This window comes from Chelonia mydas, chromosome 1 (assembly GCF_015237465.2).
Source record: "Chelonia mydas isolate rCheMyd1 chromosome 1, rCheMyd1.pri.v2, whole genome shotgun sequence".
Classification (NCBI taxonomy): domain Eukaryota; kingdom Metazoa; phylum Chordata; order Testudines; family Cheloniidae; genus Chelonia; species Chelonia mydas.
In genome coordinates, this window is record NC_057849.1 from 89,476,630 (window position 1) to 89,493,993 (window position 17,364).

Here is a 17,364-nt window from a genome sequence, read left to right on the forward strand (position 1 = left end):
AAGGGACTTCATTTTGTAGACACATTGAACTTTCATTTGCATGTGAATATACAGTTAAATGAATGCACAAATTGGGCAGTTAGACAAACAGTTAGTTGCCTTAGTTATTCATGCAAATATAGGTTTTGCATTTGCATGAATTTTGCACAGGCACAGAATATTCCTTTAGTGAATTATTTGCTGTGAATAAAATTTGTTGGGAATTTAGGTCTGTTTTTCTGTTTCTGAATTGTTTGCACACTGATACTGATTTCTCCTAAAGTATTTGTTTTTCATAAATATTCAACTGTCTAGAATATGCAAACAACATTTGTTCTATGAGTTTGTTCTTGAATTTTTCATTTTGATTCTTTGTCTCTATGGTGTGTTATTAGTCACCAAAATCATGTAGCTTTGTTCTGCTCCCTGACTGGATAACTGGAGCTTTTTAAAAGAGAGAAGTAACAAATTATAAGTAGCAAACAATGAATAATCCATTATTAATATGCACTTTAGTACAAATTGTCAGATGAATAATCATTTATGAAACTTTCCAGTGTAATTAATATATCCATGAATAAACAGGTGATCATCCAAATAATAATGGACAAAAACTAAGAGGACTCTGCAAATAAAGGGAGCAAACTTGCTCCCTTTATTCGTGAAAGTAATTGAAAAATACTTTTCATATTATTCAAGCAGCTCCACTCCTGGCAAAGCTAGGGGAATTCCACCATGAGGGTGTGGGAGAAAACTGAGAACAGAATACCAAGATAGTTGAACTCTGGGGCTTCATGGGATGCTTCGGCACATAATGTAAGTTACTGCAGCCTCAGATTTCCTTTAACTTGCTTCCGTCATTGCTGTTCCATAGGCCAGGAATCATCAGCGAGCAACAGTACTCCAGCTACACTCCTTTCCCTCTGGGCAGGCCCCTCTGCTAGGACTGACTCTAAATTAGCTACATAGTGAAGGTAGCTTTAGCGCTCCTTTGGGATCCTACAGCACAGGATTTGTCCCCTAAAGTTTAAACATTTGTATTTAATAGAAAATAATGCAAGTTACATTCATTCTTTAGTCACTGCTAATTCTTAGTCCGATATTTGGTCCTCTGCTTCTTTCTGTCTGTAATCACCCCCCTCTTTATGATGGGAGTAGGTGGGGAAGAAGGTCTCAAACTCCATTAATCAGTAATTTTCAGCACTCAACTGCACAAGATACTCCTCTGCCCCAAAACTAAATCTATCTAAAATCATTCTAGCTATTGTCTTCTATCATATTTCTTTCATTTCCAGTGTTTGTGTTATTGACTCTTAAGGCACTCTCTTTCTCCTCCTCAAACCATACTCTTTCACCAGCATCCTGCTCTATCCCCAAACTAGCATTCTTTTTTAATCCATTCAGACACTCTGATTTTGCCTCATACTATGCTCAAATGCCCTTGTAAATCTCTCTTTTGTATGCTAGGATAACCTCCAGGCAATTAGGTTTATTTTCTGCAGAACTAGTTACTTTTTTTCCTTGTTTTCTTTTTTGTACCTGTAACTTGGAGAGAAGGGATTATTTCTATGTAAATGTGATGCAATTTTTAACAGATTGTGAAGTCGGCTGTACCCTACCACATTTTTTTTGCTAATGGAGTCTCTTTTGGAGTCCCACCAAAAACTCATGGAAAAGGCAAATTTACAGGGAGAAGTCCACAAAGTTCATCATGAAGAATTTTTGATGTATCCCTTCCTCCAGAGGGAGGACTTTGGGACTATGAGGTCCCCTAAGAGCACAAGCTTGTGCGTGGGACTCTAAGAACACTACTATTCTGAGAATCAGAGGGGAAATCAGTCTTTCAGCGCAGCCTGGAACGCTTATGATAGTCTTATTCATTCAGGAGTCATGCTGTGATCCTGGCTACAACTGTAGAGTACCCTACATTGTATGAAACCATATAATGGGAGCTAATCCATTTATGCTTGATGGATATTCCAAAGGAACATCATTTAGTTTCACAGGGGATATTATCCTATAGAGTAGTTGCCTCGTTGGCTTCTCCCACATTTAATCAGCTATGCCCCTTGCAGATGGGCAATGTTTAAGCAGAAAGATTTCTGTTGTCTTAGGGAGAGAAAAGAATGATTCCTCATAATATCTATTTTGTTCCTTTGTAGACTCATATCTCAATTAGAAGCCACATATGGAAATGGCTATGAGGGGCGGGGGACAACACACCAAGTATACAGAATGGAATTATAATTAAGGCTGTAAGTGGGTCCGGGCTACCAGTCTATTAAAACAACCTTTTTTGTTGAAAACTGACTCTTTATGGTCATTTGCATAATTTTATATCTCTTTATACAATTATATATATGCTGGAACACAGTACTCAGCCAAACTTCTGTCTGTCTCAGTATGAATTGTACCTGATTAGGAAGTGCAGGATTAGGCAATTACTGATTTACATCTTTCCTTACTTCAAGGTCAGTTTGAAGACTAAACATGTGGTAGGACTAAATACATGAGTGTAGTCACATGGGGCAACATAACATTAAGAAAACCTTTGTTTCTATAGGTGGAAATGTTTTAGCATAGGCCTTTTAACAGACTATTTTTAATTTTCTCTTTACATTTGGACACATCAATTCAGTTATGTAAGTTCTTAAAGAGAAGACAGAGGGCATATGGCAAGAGCTGGTAGTTATGTATATTTGAAAATTATCATTAAATTTCACATGTAGCAAATTGCATTCAGGATGAGAACTCCTTCATTGCTAAATGCTTGGGTAACAGAAGGGAAATCTTTAGGGCTGTCAAGCTATTAAAAAAATTAATCGCGACTAATCGCAGTTTTAATAGCACTGTTAAACAATATTAAAAAACATTTATTTAAATATTTTTGGGGTTTTCTCTATTTTCAGATATAGGGTCAGGACTGCATTCATTTTGCTTTCAGTTAATTACAGGTGTTAACTGTGATTAACTGACAGCCCTAGTAATCTTTCAAATTATCTGTACCTTGTTACTAGGGTTCTATTTCATTTGCAATATTGCAAAAATTGCAGATTCTGCAATATTAGGCTTCCACTCCAATTTTGTTTTAAATTAGATTACTTTGCAGAGTTTACAATTTTGCATACATTTTAAGGTTTGTAACACACACTTCCCACCCCCACACACACCCTCGGCACCCCATTAGTACATTAAATGATATTGGGCAGTTTTGGGCAGTGCAATAACCAGTGTGGGGCAAGGAAGGCAGCCACCCAGGGTGCCAAGCCAAGGGATGGGGGGAATGGGGTGGAAAAATGATGGCAAAAAAGTAGGGGATAGAGTCCTGCAGAGGGCATGGTACTGCCATCCTTACCTCTCTGCTGCTGCTGAGTGGTGGTGAGAACAAAGAAATTCCCCAGACTCCATTTTACACAAGCAAGAGTCACTCCACTATTGGAAACTACAGGTCACATGATATTTCAAAAGGAGGGGATAGGCCAGCAGATCATAACAACTCTGAGGTTAAAAAATGGCTGCAAGCTAAAAATAGAACTGACAGTGAGCATGTGTGGAATGTTTGGAATGTTGGTACTGGGCATGTGTAGTAAAGATCAGACAGATACTAGCAAAAGCATCTAGAAAGTTCTGACAGGACAGTATAAAGGTCAGTGTGCCAGTGGGCCGCAGACAGTGCTGACAGGGTAGCTGAAGAAGAGGGTTAAGAGTGGACAGAATGCTGACAGCAGAAGAAGCAGAAGAGTGGGGTACGGTTAACAGCTGTGGAGGTGGAGAAAGATGAAGCAAGTGAGAAACCAGACACAGCAGAGGAGGGAGTCCTATGTCAGCAGACAGAGTAAGCTTACCAGTTATAATAATAGAATAGTATATTGTTAGTGTGTGTGGATGTGGAGGTGCGGGATAATAAAGATGTATGTGTGTTGTTGCCGGCACCCAGTGCCGAGAGGCTGAACAACAGCTTGAGTTGGTTCGTTACCCGGTGTGCTACACCCAATAATCACAACGGGGTGGAAAAGCAGAAAAGTTTATTTGAAGCTTCAAATAGGTACAGGGAGATATGAATCTCAAATCCTGTATCCAGAGCAGGAAATTACACAGGCTTTTATACATCCTTTTTCCCAGCATACTTATCCAATAGCAAGCTGCCCCAAGTATCCATATAGCCATCCAATCCAGTTCCCAGCTAGTTCCCTGGTTCTCTGTATCATTTGTTAAACTATACATAAAGCTGCTTTATTCAGCATTGTTCTTCCATATCTGCCCTGCGTGGCCTTGCTTAGTTTCAGGCAGTCTGACTCTGCAGCATATTGTTGCAGATTCTCAGCATAACTGCTGTGTGTGCTTCTTAGGCGGGGGGGCCAAGGACACTTGGGCTTAGTACGCAGAGCTGCTGCGAGTGCCTCCGGGGGGGGGGGGGGGGGGCAAGGACACCTGGGCCTAGTGCGAGGGGGCTTCATTGACACTCGTGGTCTTCCATCCCCTCGAGTTACCTAGTGGCCATGCCCCAGCGTCCCCAACAATGTTAAAAGGAGTTGAATATGTAAGACTTAAGGCACATTTTAAAACTGCTTTCAGCACCCTGACTGATCACTGTTTGCAAGGCACAGCCACTTAGGATCATCACAATGTGTAAGGCAATATAGTTTGCGGTGCTCTTTAGCTTATAAAGGATTTGTGTTTGAAATATCAATAAGGAGATTCTTATTATTTGATTGATACTTTGATATTGTATTAGGGATTCTTATGATCTGCACCAATAAAGAGGAGCTTTGTTTTTGAAAGAATTGAAAGAATGTTGTTTTTGTGGCAGTCATTTATCAGAAGGATGTACCAGTGTCCTCCAGGTATTTCCTTAGCCACCCCTGGAGACTGATACCTCCGGAAAACAGATTGGTTGAAAAAAGTGCTGTTTTGAAGGAACCCTTTGGTAAACCTGGGAGAGGGCAATAGATCCATTATATTAAGGGGCTACCCTAATTCTGTTTTCAGGGTAATGGTGGCTCTGCCTTCAGAGCTGGACTCCTGTTCAGCAGCTGCTGCTTTCCGGCTGCCTAGCTCTGAAGGCAGCATCATGGCCAGAAGCAGCAGAGCAGTAAGGGTGGCAATACTATGCCTGTTGCAGGGCTCTATCCCCTACTTTTTTTTCTCACAATTTTTCTGCTCCATTTTTCAACCTCCTTACCCCCAGCTTTGTATCCAGAGCAGCTTCCCTGCTTGCCCCACCCTGGTTATGGCCCTGTAGTTGCACTAAATTGTCTGGTTATCAAAAACATTTGCAGGCATAACATAATAGTTGAGTGTTTACATCATTCCAGCATTTTTTTCTTAAACAAATAGGTCTACTGTGGATTTTCAAGTTACTGCTATTAATAAAGTTCCATTATTACTTTCCCAGGATTTTTCACATCTTTTCTGTAACTCAGCCGCAATTATTTGAAGATCATTCTGTGATTCTGGTAGTGTCTTACTTATTACTTAAATGGATTATATGTAGGAGTACATTTTTAAACTTTTGTTTTAGTCTGATTTTTCAGTGCAATTCAGTTATTCATAATGTAAACACAGCACGTCATTGTTACTGACCTTTCTTTGCTGTTGCTCCTTTTTTTCCTTCTTCCCTCCCTCCCCTATCAACCTGCACCTGTCAGAAATAATGGAATTGTTATGTTGTTAGTGTTTCCTATAATACAAGAGGCCATGGACAACATCTATTACATTTATCTAGAAGTAACATGAACAGCTTTCATTTAATTTGCACTTTGAGACACTAAAGTAGGCTTTTAGTGTTTGGAAAGATATCAGGCTGTGTTCAGTTGCATCATATAATTCTGTACATTTTATTTCTCTTGCAGATTATTGGGGAAGTGGGGAGAAGGGCCTGTGTATGCACATGCGCACACATTTGGTGCATCAGAGAGATTTGAATCTTGTTTATGTAGCTCTTGACTGAAGGTATTCTGAGTTTACTTAGATACATATGTTAAAGAATGCACATGCTATTCAGTAATGCTTTTGACTACATGACAGCAGGCAGTAAAAAAATGAGATGTCACTCAGAAATAAAACTTGTAGTCAATGCCACCAACTTTCACGGATGGCTCTGACTTTTCTCTAACTCAAAATTATTTAAAATTACGCATTTATTTGCATACTTAAATAGAAGGATTCCTTTAAAAACAAAACAGTTATACCTACAGAACAGCATCAGTATTCTTGTGCTAAAATTGTGCTAAAGGTTGCATGACTTTTTCTTCCCACGTTAGTGTGTACAGACCCTGGATCTAAAGAGTGACTCATGAAAATGTGCTGAAGAATACGAAGTAGTGTCAACATTCACATAAGTTTACCCTCAAACATATTGCCTATTTACATATTTACCAGAGAAAGGATTTAATTTAACCTAAAAGAATATGGTTGGTTAGCCAACAAAACTTACTACTTATTAATTAATTATTATTATTATTATTAATATAATAATAAAATGAATTAATAATGGTTAGTGGTTTAATTGTATTTCCCAGATAATAGGGTAGGTCATGAAAAAATATAATGAGCTAAGGCCTTGTCTACAATGCCACAGTACAGACTGTGGGGTATGAATTGCAGAGCACACCAAAATGTTGTGATCTCACTGCCTGTGTGGACACTGCTGGCTCAAACTAAAGGGAACCTAGTTTGCATTAATGTAATACTGTTTGAAAGAGGACCACATTGATGCAGCTAGGTACCTTTTAGTTTGGGATAAAAACATCCACATGGGACACTTTGGTGCACTCTGCGATTCATACCCCCGTAGTCCACACTGCGGTGCAGTATAGACAAGCACTTAGGAAAATTAATCTAAATTAACTATGGGTGTGAATTTAAAGTGGATTTGTTAGACTGATTTAAGGCTGCTTAACTGAATATCCACACAAGGGGTTAATGTAGTTTGCTTAATCCACTTTAAATTTGCACCCTTAGTTAATTTAGATTATTTTTTCTGAGTGTCACCATGTAGACAATTCTTAAATTATTGAAGATTAGGTACACTGGGGAGGAAGAAATGGTGCAATGAGCCACTTTCTCTGCTTCACAATATGACACTTCCACAAGGACATAGCAGTCCATGATCCCTGAACTCAATGCAGAAGGGGTTTCTAGCACTGCTAGTTGAGTCAGTGCCTCAGGAGGAGGAATATGGCCACACCTACTGATGTGGATATTTTCTAGGGGAATTCAGACTATATTTGCTGTTGAAAATGTAGATGAGGATTATCTAGACATCTGAGGAACAGGGAGAAAAGAAAGTCCTGGTCAGCTTCAAACACCAACAGAGGTCAGGGCAAAGCATTACTGAAAAAGGACATTAGCTGGGGTATTAATGCTTATTATTTCAGTATCTTTGCTGGGAAGAGGTGCTGATGATAAACTGTAGCTAATCTGAAGAGTCTGGCTATGGTATAAACTAATTTAAAGAGGAGCTGTGGGGAGCTCTCTAAGAACTCCCTATTTCGTGGGCAGGTCTCCCCCATTTTTCTTTGTCTTCGACTTCATTTGTCTTACTCACCTCTCCTTCTCTCATTCAGCTTGTTTCAGAGAAGGGGAGGAACAGCAGACTGGTAGAACAAGTTGTTACACATTCAGTAACCTTTCTGATAGGGGAGTCTCATTGTCTCAGTGATGACACACAAGATTTTATCTCTTCTTTAATCTCTGATGAGAGCTCCTCCTCAGAGGAAATGGGTGCCCCTCTCTACTTATATTTACATCCAATATTTTGTCATTTCCAAATAAGATGCAAAGAATCAAGTTTGATTCTTTCTCAGGTTATCACAGCATCAGAATGATCTCAGGAGCACGATAGAGAAAAGTGTGCCAGGATTCATAAAAGGGGTATGTGACAGCAGATTGAGCAGCTGTCAATAATTTGACCCGTGTTATCATGACTACTAATGATGATGATGATGAGCAGGGAATCCAGCTTGATCTTCTGATCTCATGATGAGTTTGCAGAGCTGGAATGTGAAGTAAAAAAAAATCACCCTGTTACTCACAAATTAAGCAAATTTTATCTAGACACAACTAACATGAAACTTCCAGGAATACATAGCTTAGAGTAACTTTTCAGAATAGATAGGCAGCTTCAGAATGTGTATCTGGACAGAAACATGTTGAGACTAATGGTGGTGGGCAGGGGCAGTGTTCAGGGTACAAATGCCACCTTCCTGTAATCATGGAGTGCTTTCTTCTGGAATGCAGCAACCACCATTTTCCTTGGGAGATTTAAACACACACACACATACACACACACACACACGGGCTGAGCCCTTGATCTCTGCATTTATCTATTAACAGTCAACCTGCATGTATAGGAAAAATTCACATGAAAGGGGAGATTTTTAAAGGCACAAAACCAGACTCCCAACTCCCCACTGAAGTTCACTGTGAGTTGGGCATCTCATTACTATTGGTACCTTCGAAAATCTGTCTACAATGTTAGAATATAGAAGGTTAAATGAAACTGAGACAAGCACTGCTTTCTTTCACTCAAGCACACATCTTAAAAATATATTCATGCATACAATAAATGCCATAAATCCCTTTGTGCATTACATTTAAGGCAGCACCTGCGGCTGCAGTGCTTCTGGCATGCAAAGGTGACTTACACATAAAAAGGAGCTACATTGAAATTTATTGCAATGCCAGTTGACAAGTAGTGACACCAACAAGATTTTTGGAAGAAACATGCCCAAGATCATCAACACATTGCCTTTTTAAAAAAAAATTATTTGTATGCCATGCATCAAACCTTACTACGTTTAGTTTTATTTCAGCCTTACCTAATCAATCAGTGCTTGAGACTGAATGCCAAGTACTGTTGTTAGCACAAATTAATGCATCACAGCTGTTCCAACAGCTTTCAGCTTAGAGATGTTAAAATGCATTTTACAGTCAAACACATTTTTTGGGGGGGGGCATAATTTTAGAAATATAGCTTGCATGAATATATGTTTTTTTCCCAGAATTGATGTTGGAGATCCGTGTTTTTTTTTTTCTTTTTCCACCTTTTGGTTTGAAATAAAGGAAACCTTAATATTATATTGTTTCTACCAAATGGGAAAAAACAAACAAACAGGAAAAAAGCATTTGTTACATTTCTCTATTACACACTGGATCTCACAAAACATTGCTAATTTAGAAGTGACACATTTGAAAGTGTATTTGAATTATGTAATAATTAGTAGCTGGCAGATGATGGTGCTTTCAGATTATTTAAAGAAAAAAATGTATATAAGCTTGGGCTCTTTCTACTATAAGGTGCTTTGTACATACTGGGTAAAATCCTGGTCTCATTGAAGTCAATGGATTTTACCCTTGACTTAAATTAGGCCAGTATTTCACCCGTGCCTCTTGCTATGAAGAAGGGATATAATGAATCTTCTTAATTTTTGATATATGGGATGCCAGATAACTGAACTACAATATATTTCATCACATAGCAACTACAAATCTGTGTAGTGGGACATGACTCTCTTCCCACCCCCTTCTGCCCTTGCTCTTACAGGTGTCTTATTTATTCCAACAGGGCCTCAAAATAAAAATAAATAAATAAAATTACAATACCCGGCATGTTTCAGAGTAGCAGCCGTCTTAGTCTGTATTCGCAAAAAGAAAAGGAGTACTTGTGGCAGCTTAGAGACTAACAAATTTATTTGAGCATAAGCTTTCATGAGCTACAGTTCAGTTCATCGGATGCATTCAGTGGAAAATACAGTGGGGAGATTTATATACATAGAGAACATGAAACAATGGGTGTTACCATACACACTGTAACGAAAGTGATCACTTAAGGTGAGCTATTACCAGCAGGATGGGGGGGGGAACCTTTTGTAGTGATAATCAAGGTGGGCCATTTCCAGCAGTTGACAAGAACTTCTGAGGAACAGTGGGGGGTGGGGAATAAACAGGGGGAAATAGTTTTACATTGTGTAATGACCCATCCACTCCCAGTCTCTATTCAAGCCTAAGTTAATTGTATCCAGTTTGCAAATTAAATCCAATTCAGCAGTCTCTCGTTGGAGTCTGTTTTTGAAGTTTTTTTGTTGAAGAATTGCAACTTTTAGGTCTGTAATCGAGTGACCAAAGAGATTGAAGTGTTCTTCAACTATTTTTTGAATGTTATAATTCTTCACGTCTGATTTGTGTCCATTTATTCTTTTACGCAGAGACTGTCCAGTTTGACCAATTTATATGGCATAGGGGCATTGCTGGCACATGATGGCATATATCACATTGGTAGATGTGCAGGTGAACGAGCCTCTGATAGTGTGGCTGATGTGATTAAGCCCTATGATGGTGTCCCCTGAATAGATTTGTGGGCACAGTTGGCAACGGGCTTTGTTGCAAGGATAGGTTCCTGGGTTAGTGGTTCTGTTGTGTGGTTTGTGGTTGCTGGTGAGTATTTGCTTCAGGTTGGGGGGCTGTCTGTAAGCAAGGACTGGCCTGTCTCCCAAGATCTGTGAGAGTCATGGGTTGTCCTTCAGGATAGGTTGTAGATCCTTGATGATGCGTTGGAGAGGTTTTAGTTGGGGGCTGAAGGTGATGGCTAGTGGTGTTCTGTTATTTTCTTTGTTAGGCCTGTCATGTAGTAGGTGACTTCTGGGTATTCTTCTGGCTCTGTCAATCTGTTTCTTCACTTCAGCAGGTGGGTACTGTAGTTGTAAGAATGCTTGGTAGTGATCTTGTAGGTGTTTGTCTCTGTCTGAGGGGCTGGAGCAAATGTGGTTGTATAATAGAGATTGCCTGTAGACAAGGGATCGTGTGGTGTGGTCTGGATGAAAGCTGGAGGCATGTAGGTAGGAATAGCGGTCAGTAGGTTTCCGGTATAGGGTGATGTTTATGTGACCATCGCTTATTAACACCATAGTGTCCAGGAAGTGGATCTCTTGTGTGGACTGGTCCAGGCTGAGGTTGATGGTGGGATGGAAATTGTTGAACTCATGGTTGAATTCCTCAATGGCTTCTTTTCCATGGGTCCAGATGATGAAGATGTCATCAATGTAGTGCAAGTAGAGTAGTGGCATTAGGGGACGAGAGCTGAGGAAGCGTTGTTCTAAGTCAGCCATAAAAATGTTGGCATACTGTGGGGCCATGTGGGTACCCATAGCAGTGCCGCTGACTTGAAGGTATACATTGTCCCCAAATGTGAAATAGTGATGGGTGAGGACAAAGTCACAAAGTTCAGCCACCAGGTTTGCCATGACATTATCGGGGATACTGTTCCTGATGGCTTGTAGTCCATCTTTGTGTGGAATGTTGGTGTAGAGGGCTTCTACATCCATAGTGGCCAGGAGGGTGTTTTCAGGAAGATCACCGATGGATTGTAGTTTCCTCAGGAAGTCAGTGGTGTCTTGAAGATAGCTGGGAGTGCTGGGAGTGTAGGGCCTGAGGAGGGAGTCTACATAGCCAGACAATCCTGCTGTGAGGGTGCCAATGCCTGAGATGATGGGGTGTCCAGCATTTCTAGGTTTATAGATCTTGGGTAGCAGATAGAATACCCCAGGTTGGGGTTCCAGGGATGTGTCTGTGTGGATTTGTTCTTGTTTTTTTTCAGGGAGTTTCTTGAGCAGATGCTATAGTTTCTTTTGGTAACCCTCAGTGGGATCAGAGGGTAATGGCTTGTAGAATGTGGAGTTAGAGAGCTGCCTAGCAGCCTCTTGTTCATATTCCGACCTATTCATGATGACGACAGCACCTCCTTTGTCAGCCTTTTTGATTTTGATGTCAGAATTGTTTCTGAGGCTCTGGATGCCATTGTGTTCTGCACGGCTGAGGTTATGGGGCAAGCGATGCTGCTTTTCCACAATTTCAGCCCGTGCACGTCAGCGGAAGCACTCTGTGTAGAAGTCCAGTTTGTTGTTTCGACCTTCAGGAGGAGTCCACCCAGAATCCTTCTTTTTGTAGTCTTGGTAGGAAGGTCTCTGTGGGTTAGTATGTTGTTCAGAGGCATATTTGTTTCAAAGGACCTGATCCTGCAAAGACGTACACATATGCTTAACTGTAGGCACATGAACAATCTTTCAAGCGGAAAAGCTCATATGCTCATTGTTAAGGTCATGTGTAAGTCTTTTTAGAATTAGGGCCATAATTAGCAATGTTAAAAATAAATAAATTAGGACACTAGAATTATACACTACACAGAGTTTGTATGACAAAGTTTATAACTTGGATACATAATTCAATAGTGCTATTTAGTTTTAAACAACTATTTATAAAATCATGTATGTGCATTGATATATATATATATATATATATATATATATATATATATATATATATATATATAATTTGTATATATAGTTTGATGGATTGATTGATTGATCTATGCTTAAATAACAATAATGCTCACCTACACACAAAACCCCCTTTGAAAACATTACATGAAGTGAGACATAATCCCAATCCCAGATGACCCTCCCTGGGCCCTACTCCCCTAATTTGCTACATTACAGTGAAACATTGCTCTTTGTTTTAGTCTGTCAATTTCTTCATATCCAACTCAATTTTCACTTCATGTTCTATCACATACTGTAAATCTCTTCCAGACACATTTCCTTAATACCATGTAGACATATGTATTTCCACTGCAGGAATCTTATTGCTGTCACTCTTGTCATTCCTCTCTCATTCCCTCTCTACGCTTTTGGTCTTTAGCTTCATTTTACCACCTAATATACGGGTGGGCCTCTACTGACATAGACCCCCATTGATTTAAACGGGCACCACATGGGACCAATAATCCACCTGTATAGCCTTCACTACAAATTTGGGGCATTTGAATATAAGCTTTTCAAGAAGGAAACTTTTTTTGTTTTCGTTCTGATCAAAAGCCCACTGAAATCAATAGGAGTCTTTCAACTGACTTCATGGGCATAGGATCAAACCTTTTACACATACTAAAAGATGTGTAGGGCATTTGCAGATACTGCAGCTTGGCAGAAGAGTATTTGAAATACCTTACCATCTTTCTGCTGAGAGTGATAAATTTTGTCACAAAGGGAGATTTTATAACCCCAGTATTACAGTGACGAGTATGGTATAAAATGGTAGAGATAGAGTATCTAATATTGCAGTTATCCATACTACAGTACCTGGAAGATTTAATTATTTTATTTTAATTGACTTGGACAACCACATTCACCATATTCTTTAGCAATTGGCAATTTATCAAAGAAGGACAGTGTGGTTGCTGTCAAAAGCCTCATCGTTCTTGTGAGCGACTTGATAACCATGTTTACTGTTAACACCAGGAAAGATTGTATGGTGTTGTGTCCGTGTATCATCAGTAAATGTAGGGTATTTCATGGTTTTATTGTTAATATTACTTGCAGTGGTACTTCTTTAGACATACAGTATCAGGAATAACAGAATGACAAAAATACCCTTATTTAATTTATGATGAAACTTCATGAACCCAAGGAAATCACATAATGTAGGATCCAAAGACATTAACTAGTGAAGCAGAGTCTGCCAGATATGCCAGGACTCCAGAACATTAGAAGGGCCATAGTAGGTCAGATCAATGGTCCACCTAGCCCAGTATCCTGCCTTCTGGCAGTAGCCAGTTCCATATGGTTCAGAGAGAATAGAACAGGACAGTTAGGAATGATCCATCCCCTGTCGGCCAGTCCCAGCTTCCAGTAGTTGGAGGATTAGGGAAACACAGAGCATGGGGTTGCATCCCTGACCATCTTGGCTAATAGCCATAACTTACCAAATACTTTTTTGAACCCAGATATACTTTTGCCTCTGACAACATCCCACGGTAACAAGTTCCATAGGTTGACTGTGCATTGTGTGAAAAAGTGTTTCCATTTGTTTGTTTTAAACATGCCACCTATTAATTTCAGTGGGTGATCACAGTCTTGTGTTAAGGGATGAAGGGGTAAATAACACTTCCTTGTTCACTTTCTCCATACCATTCATGATTCTTAGTCATCTCTTTTTCTAAGATGAACAGTTCCAGTCTTTTTAATCTCTTCTCCTATATGAGCTGTTCCATCCTTCTTATTTTGTTGCTCTTCTCTGCACTTTTTCTAATTCTAATATATTGTGGGGGGCCGAGGGGAGGGGGTTGAGATGACCAGAACTACACACAGTGTTCAAGATATGGGCATATCATGAATATACAGTGGCATTATGATATTTTCTGTTTTGTTATCTATCCCTTTTCTAATGATTCCTAACATTCTGTTAGGGTTTTGTTTTGTTTTTGTTGATACTGCACATTGTGTGGATGTTCTCAGAGTACAATCCACAATGACTCCAAAATCTTTTTTTTTTTTTTTGAGTGGTAACAGCTAATTTACCAATTATTTTGTGTGTATAATTGGGATTATTTTTTTTCCAACTTGCATTAGTTTACATTTATCAGCATTCAATTTCATCTGTCAATTTGTCACCCAGTCACCCATTTTAGTGAGATTTATTTGTAACTCTTCACAATCAGCTTTGTACTTAACAATTTTGAGTAATTTTGTATCATCTGCAAATTTACAGATCGTTTATTAATATGATGAATTGTACAGGTCCCAGAACACATCCTTGGGGGACCCCATTATTTACTCTCTCCATTGTGAAAAAATGATATTTTATTCCTATCCTTTGTTTCTTATCTTTTAACCAGTTACTGATCCAGGAGAGGGTCTTCCTTCTTATCATCTGACTGTTTACATTGCTTAAGAGCCTTTAGTGAGGGACTCTTCAAAGGCTTTCTGAAAGTCCACCTTGTCCACATTCTTGTTGCCACCCTCAAAGAATTCTAGTATATTCATGAGGCGTGATTTCCCTTTTCAAACAATGTGTTGACTCTTCCCAACATATCTTATTTATCTATGTGACTGATAATTCTGTTCAGTACTACCATTTCAACGAATTTTCCTAGTACTGAAGTTAGGCTTACCAGTCTATAATTACATGATCACCTCTGGAGCCTTTTTTAAAAAAAATTGGAGTTACATTACCTACCCTCCAGTCATCTGGTACAGAGGCTGATTTAAGTGACATATTATATACTACAGTTTGTAGCTCTGCAATTTCATATTTAAATTCATTCAAAACTCTTGGGTGAATACCATCTGGTCCTGGTGACTTATTAGTGTCAAATGTATCAATTTGTTACAAAACTTCCTCTATTTTCACCTTAGTCTGGGACAGTCCCTTAGATTAGTCACCGAAGAAGAATGGCTCACAAGTGGCGATCTCCCGCATATCCTCTGAAGTGACAACTCATGCAAATAATTCATGTAGCTTCTTCCCAATGATTCATAGATTCATAGATACTAAGGTCAGAAGGGACCATTATGATTATCTAGTCTGACCTCCTGCATAACGCAGGTCACAGAATTTCACCCACCCACTCCTGCGAAAAACCTCTCACCTATGTCTGATCTATTGAAGTCCTCAAATCGTGGTTTAAAGACTTCAAGTAGCAGAGAATCCTCCAGCAAGTGACCCATGCCCCATGCCGCAGAGGAAGGCGAAAAACCTCCAGGGCCTCTTCCAATCTGCCCTGGAGGAAAATTCCTTCCTGTCCCCAAATATGGCATTCAGCTAAACCCTGAGCAGATGGGCAAGATTCACCAGCCAGATACTACAGAAAATTCTTTCCTGGGTAACTCAGATCCCACCCCATCTAACATCCCATCACAGGCCAATAGGCCTATTTACCATGAATATTTAATTACCAAAACCAAGTTATCCCATCATACCATCTCCTCCATAAACTTATCGAGTTTAATCTTAACGCCAGATAGATCTTTTGCCCCCACTGCTTCCCTTGGAAGGCTATTCCAATGGCATTGTCTTCCCTGAGTGCTCTGTTAGCAGATTGCTCATCCAGTGGCCCCACTGCCTGTTTGGCAGGCTTTCTGCTCCTGATGTATTTTTTTAAAAAATGCTCGTTTTTGTGTCTTTTGCTAGTTGCTCTTCACATTATTTTTTTGGCCTGCCTAATTATACTTTTACACTTGACTTGCCAGAGTTTATGCTTCTTTCTATTTCCCTCACTCATATTTGATTTCCAGTTTTTAAAGAATGTCTTTTTGCAACTAATCACCTCTTTTCCTCTGCCCTAGAAGATTCTGTATTATATAAGCAATGGCAGAAAAACCTGATAAGGAATCAAGAAGTAGAAGGGATGTAAGTTTTGAGCTCAGTTAGGTGTTTGAACTGAGGTTCAGACTGGTTCTTATTTTGTTTTATTATTATTATTTATTTGTTAAGTGATAACACGTGCTCAGAGAAGCAAGAAGGTATAAAATGAAGACCCACCAGACAGTTAGAATCTAATAGGCAGGAACAGGGAAATGGTTGGACTTAGAAGCCTCAAGGAAGGAATACTTAGAGTAGGGTTATTTTAGAGATGGTTAATGCTTGCTTTGATTCACATCTTGTGGGCATTAGGAGTGAATCTGTAGAATGAAGAAAAGGGGTAGACTGTAAAGAAGGTGGCAAACCAGGAAGGGTATAATGTGCATAAAATTTCAGAGGCAAGTTTTTGGTTATTGGATAGTATTCAGCTAAAAAAAAATCAAAATATATGGCTACATGCTAACCTCAATCAGCATCCGATGAACAGGACCACTAGAATTCAGAGGACATTAAGTGGGGAGGGGAAAATGTTGTCATACTGTCCCCTGTACGGAATACTTATTTTGTCTTTCTCAGGCTTAAAAATCGATTGATTTAACATTCCCTACTCTTATTTCTTGAGTATACTATTGAGATAGCACAAGGGCTTAGTTTACCATAGCCAGAACAGTCTTTTCCAATCTCCCTCCAAAATGGACCAGCTGCAGAAGGGGGAAACAAAAACTATCATCAATAGCTCTGCCTTGATCAGTGTGTCAAAAGGGAACTATCTGATAGAGCACTAGGCTTGCCAAACTTCCAGGGTTGTCCTGGAGTCTCCAGGAATTAAAGATTAATCTTTAATTAAAGATTATGTCTTGTGATGAAACCTCCAGGAACAAGTCCAACCAAAATTGGCAACCTTACAAAGCACATAAATGCAAAACAAAATCCTCTGCTCCACCATTGCTATCGTCACGATGTAACTTTTTCTGTTTACTTCATCTTTAAATCACTAAGGACATAGCTGTCTGATGAGACTGACACTCCTTCGCATTTGTTTTACAGTGGATTGTTGTAGAGGAGACACACAGTGTGGCTTTGACTGAAAGCTCATTGAAGTCAAGTGGAGTCATTTCACTGACCACAGTGGGATTTGGATCAGGCCCCCGTGGCTCAAAAAGTGGCCTGATATTTTTTAAATTATGTAGAATGCATTATTTCAGTGAAATGTACATATAAGTATGTCCTTTTCTGCATCAGAGCAGAGAA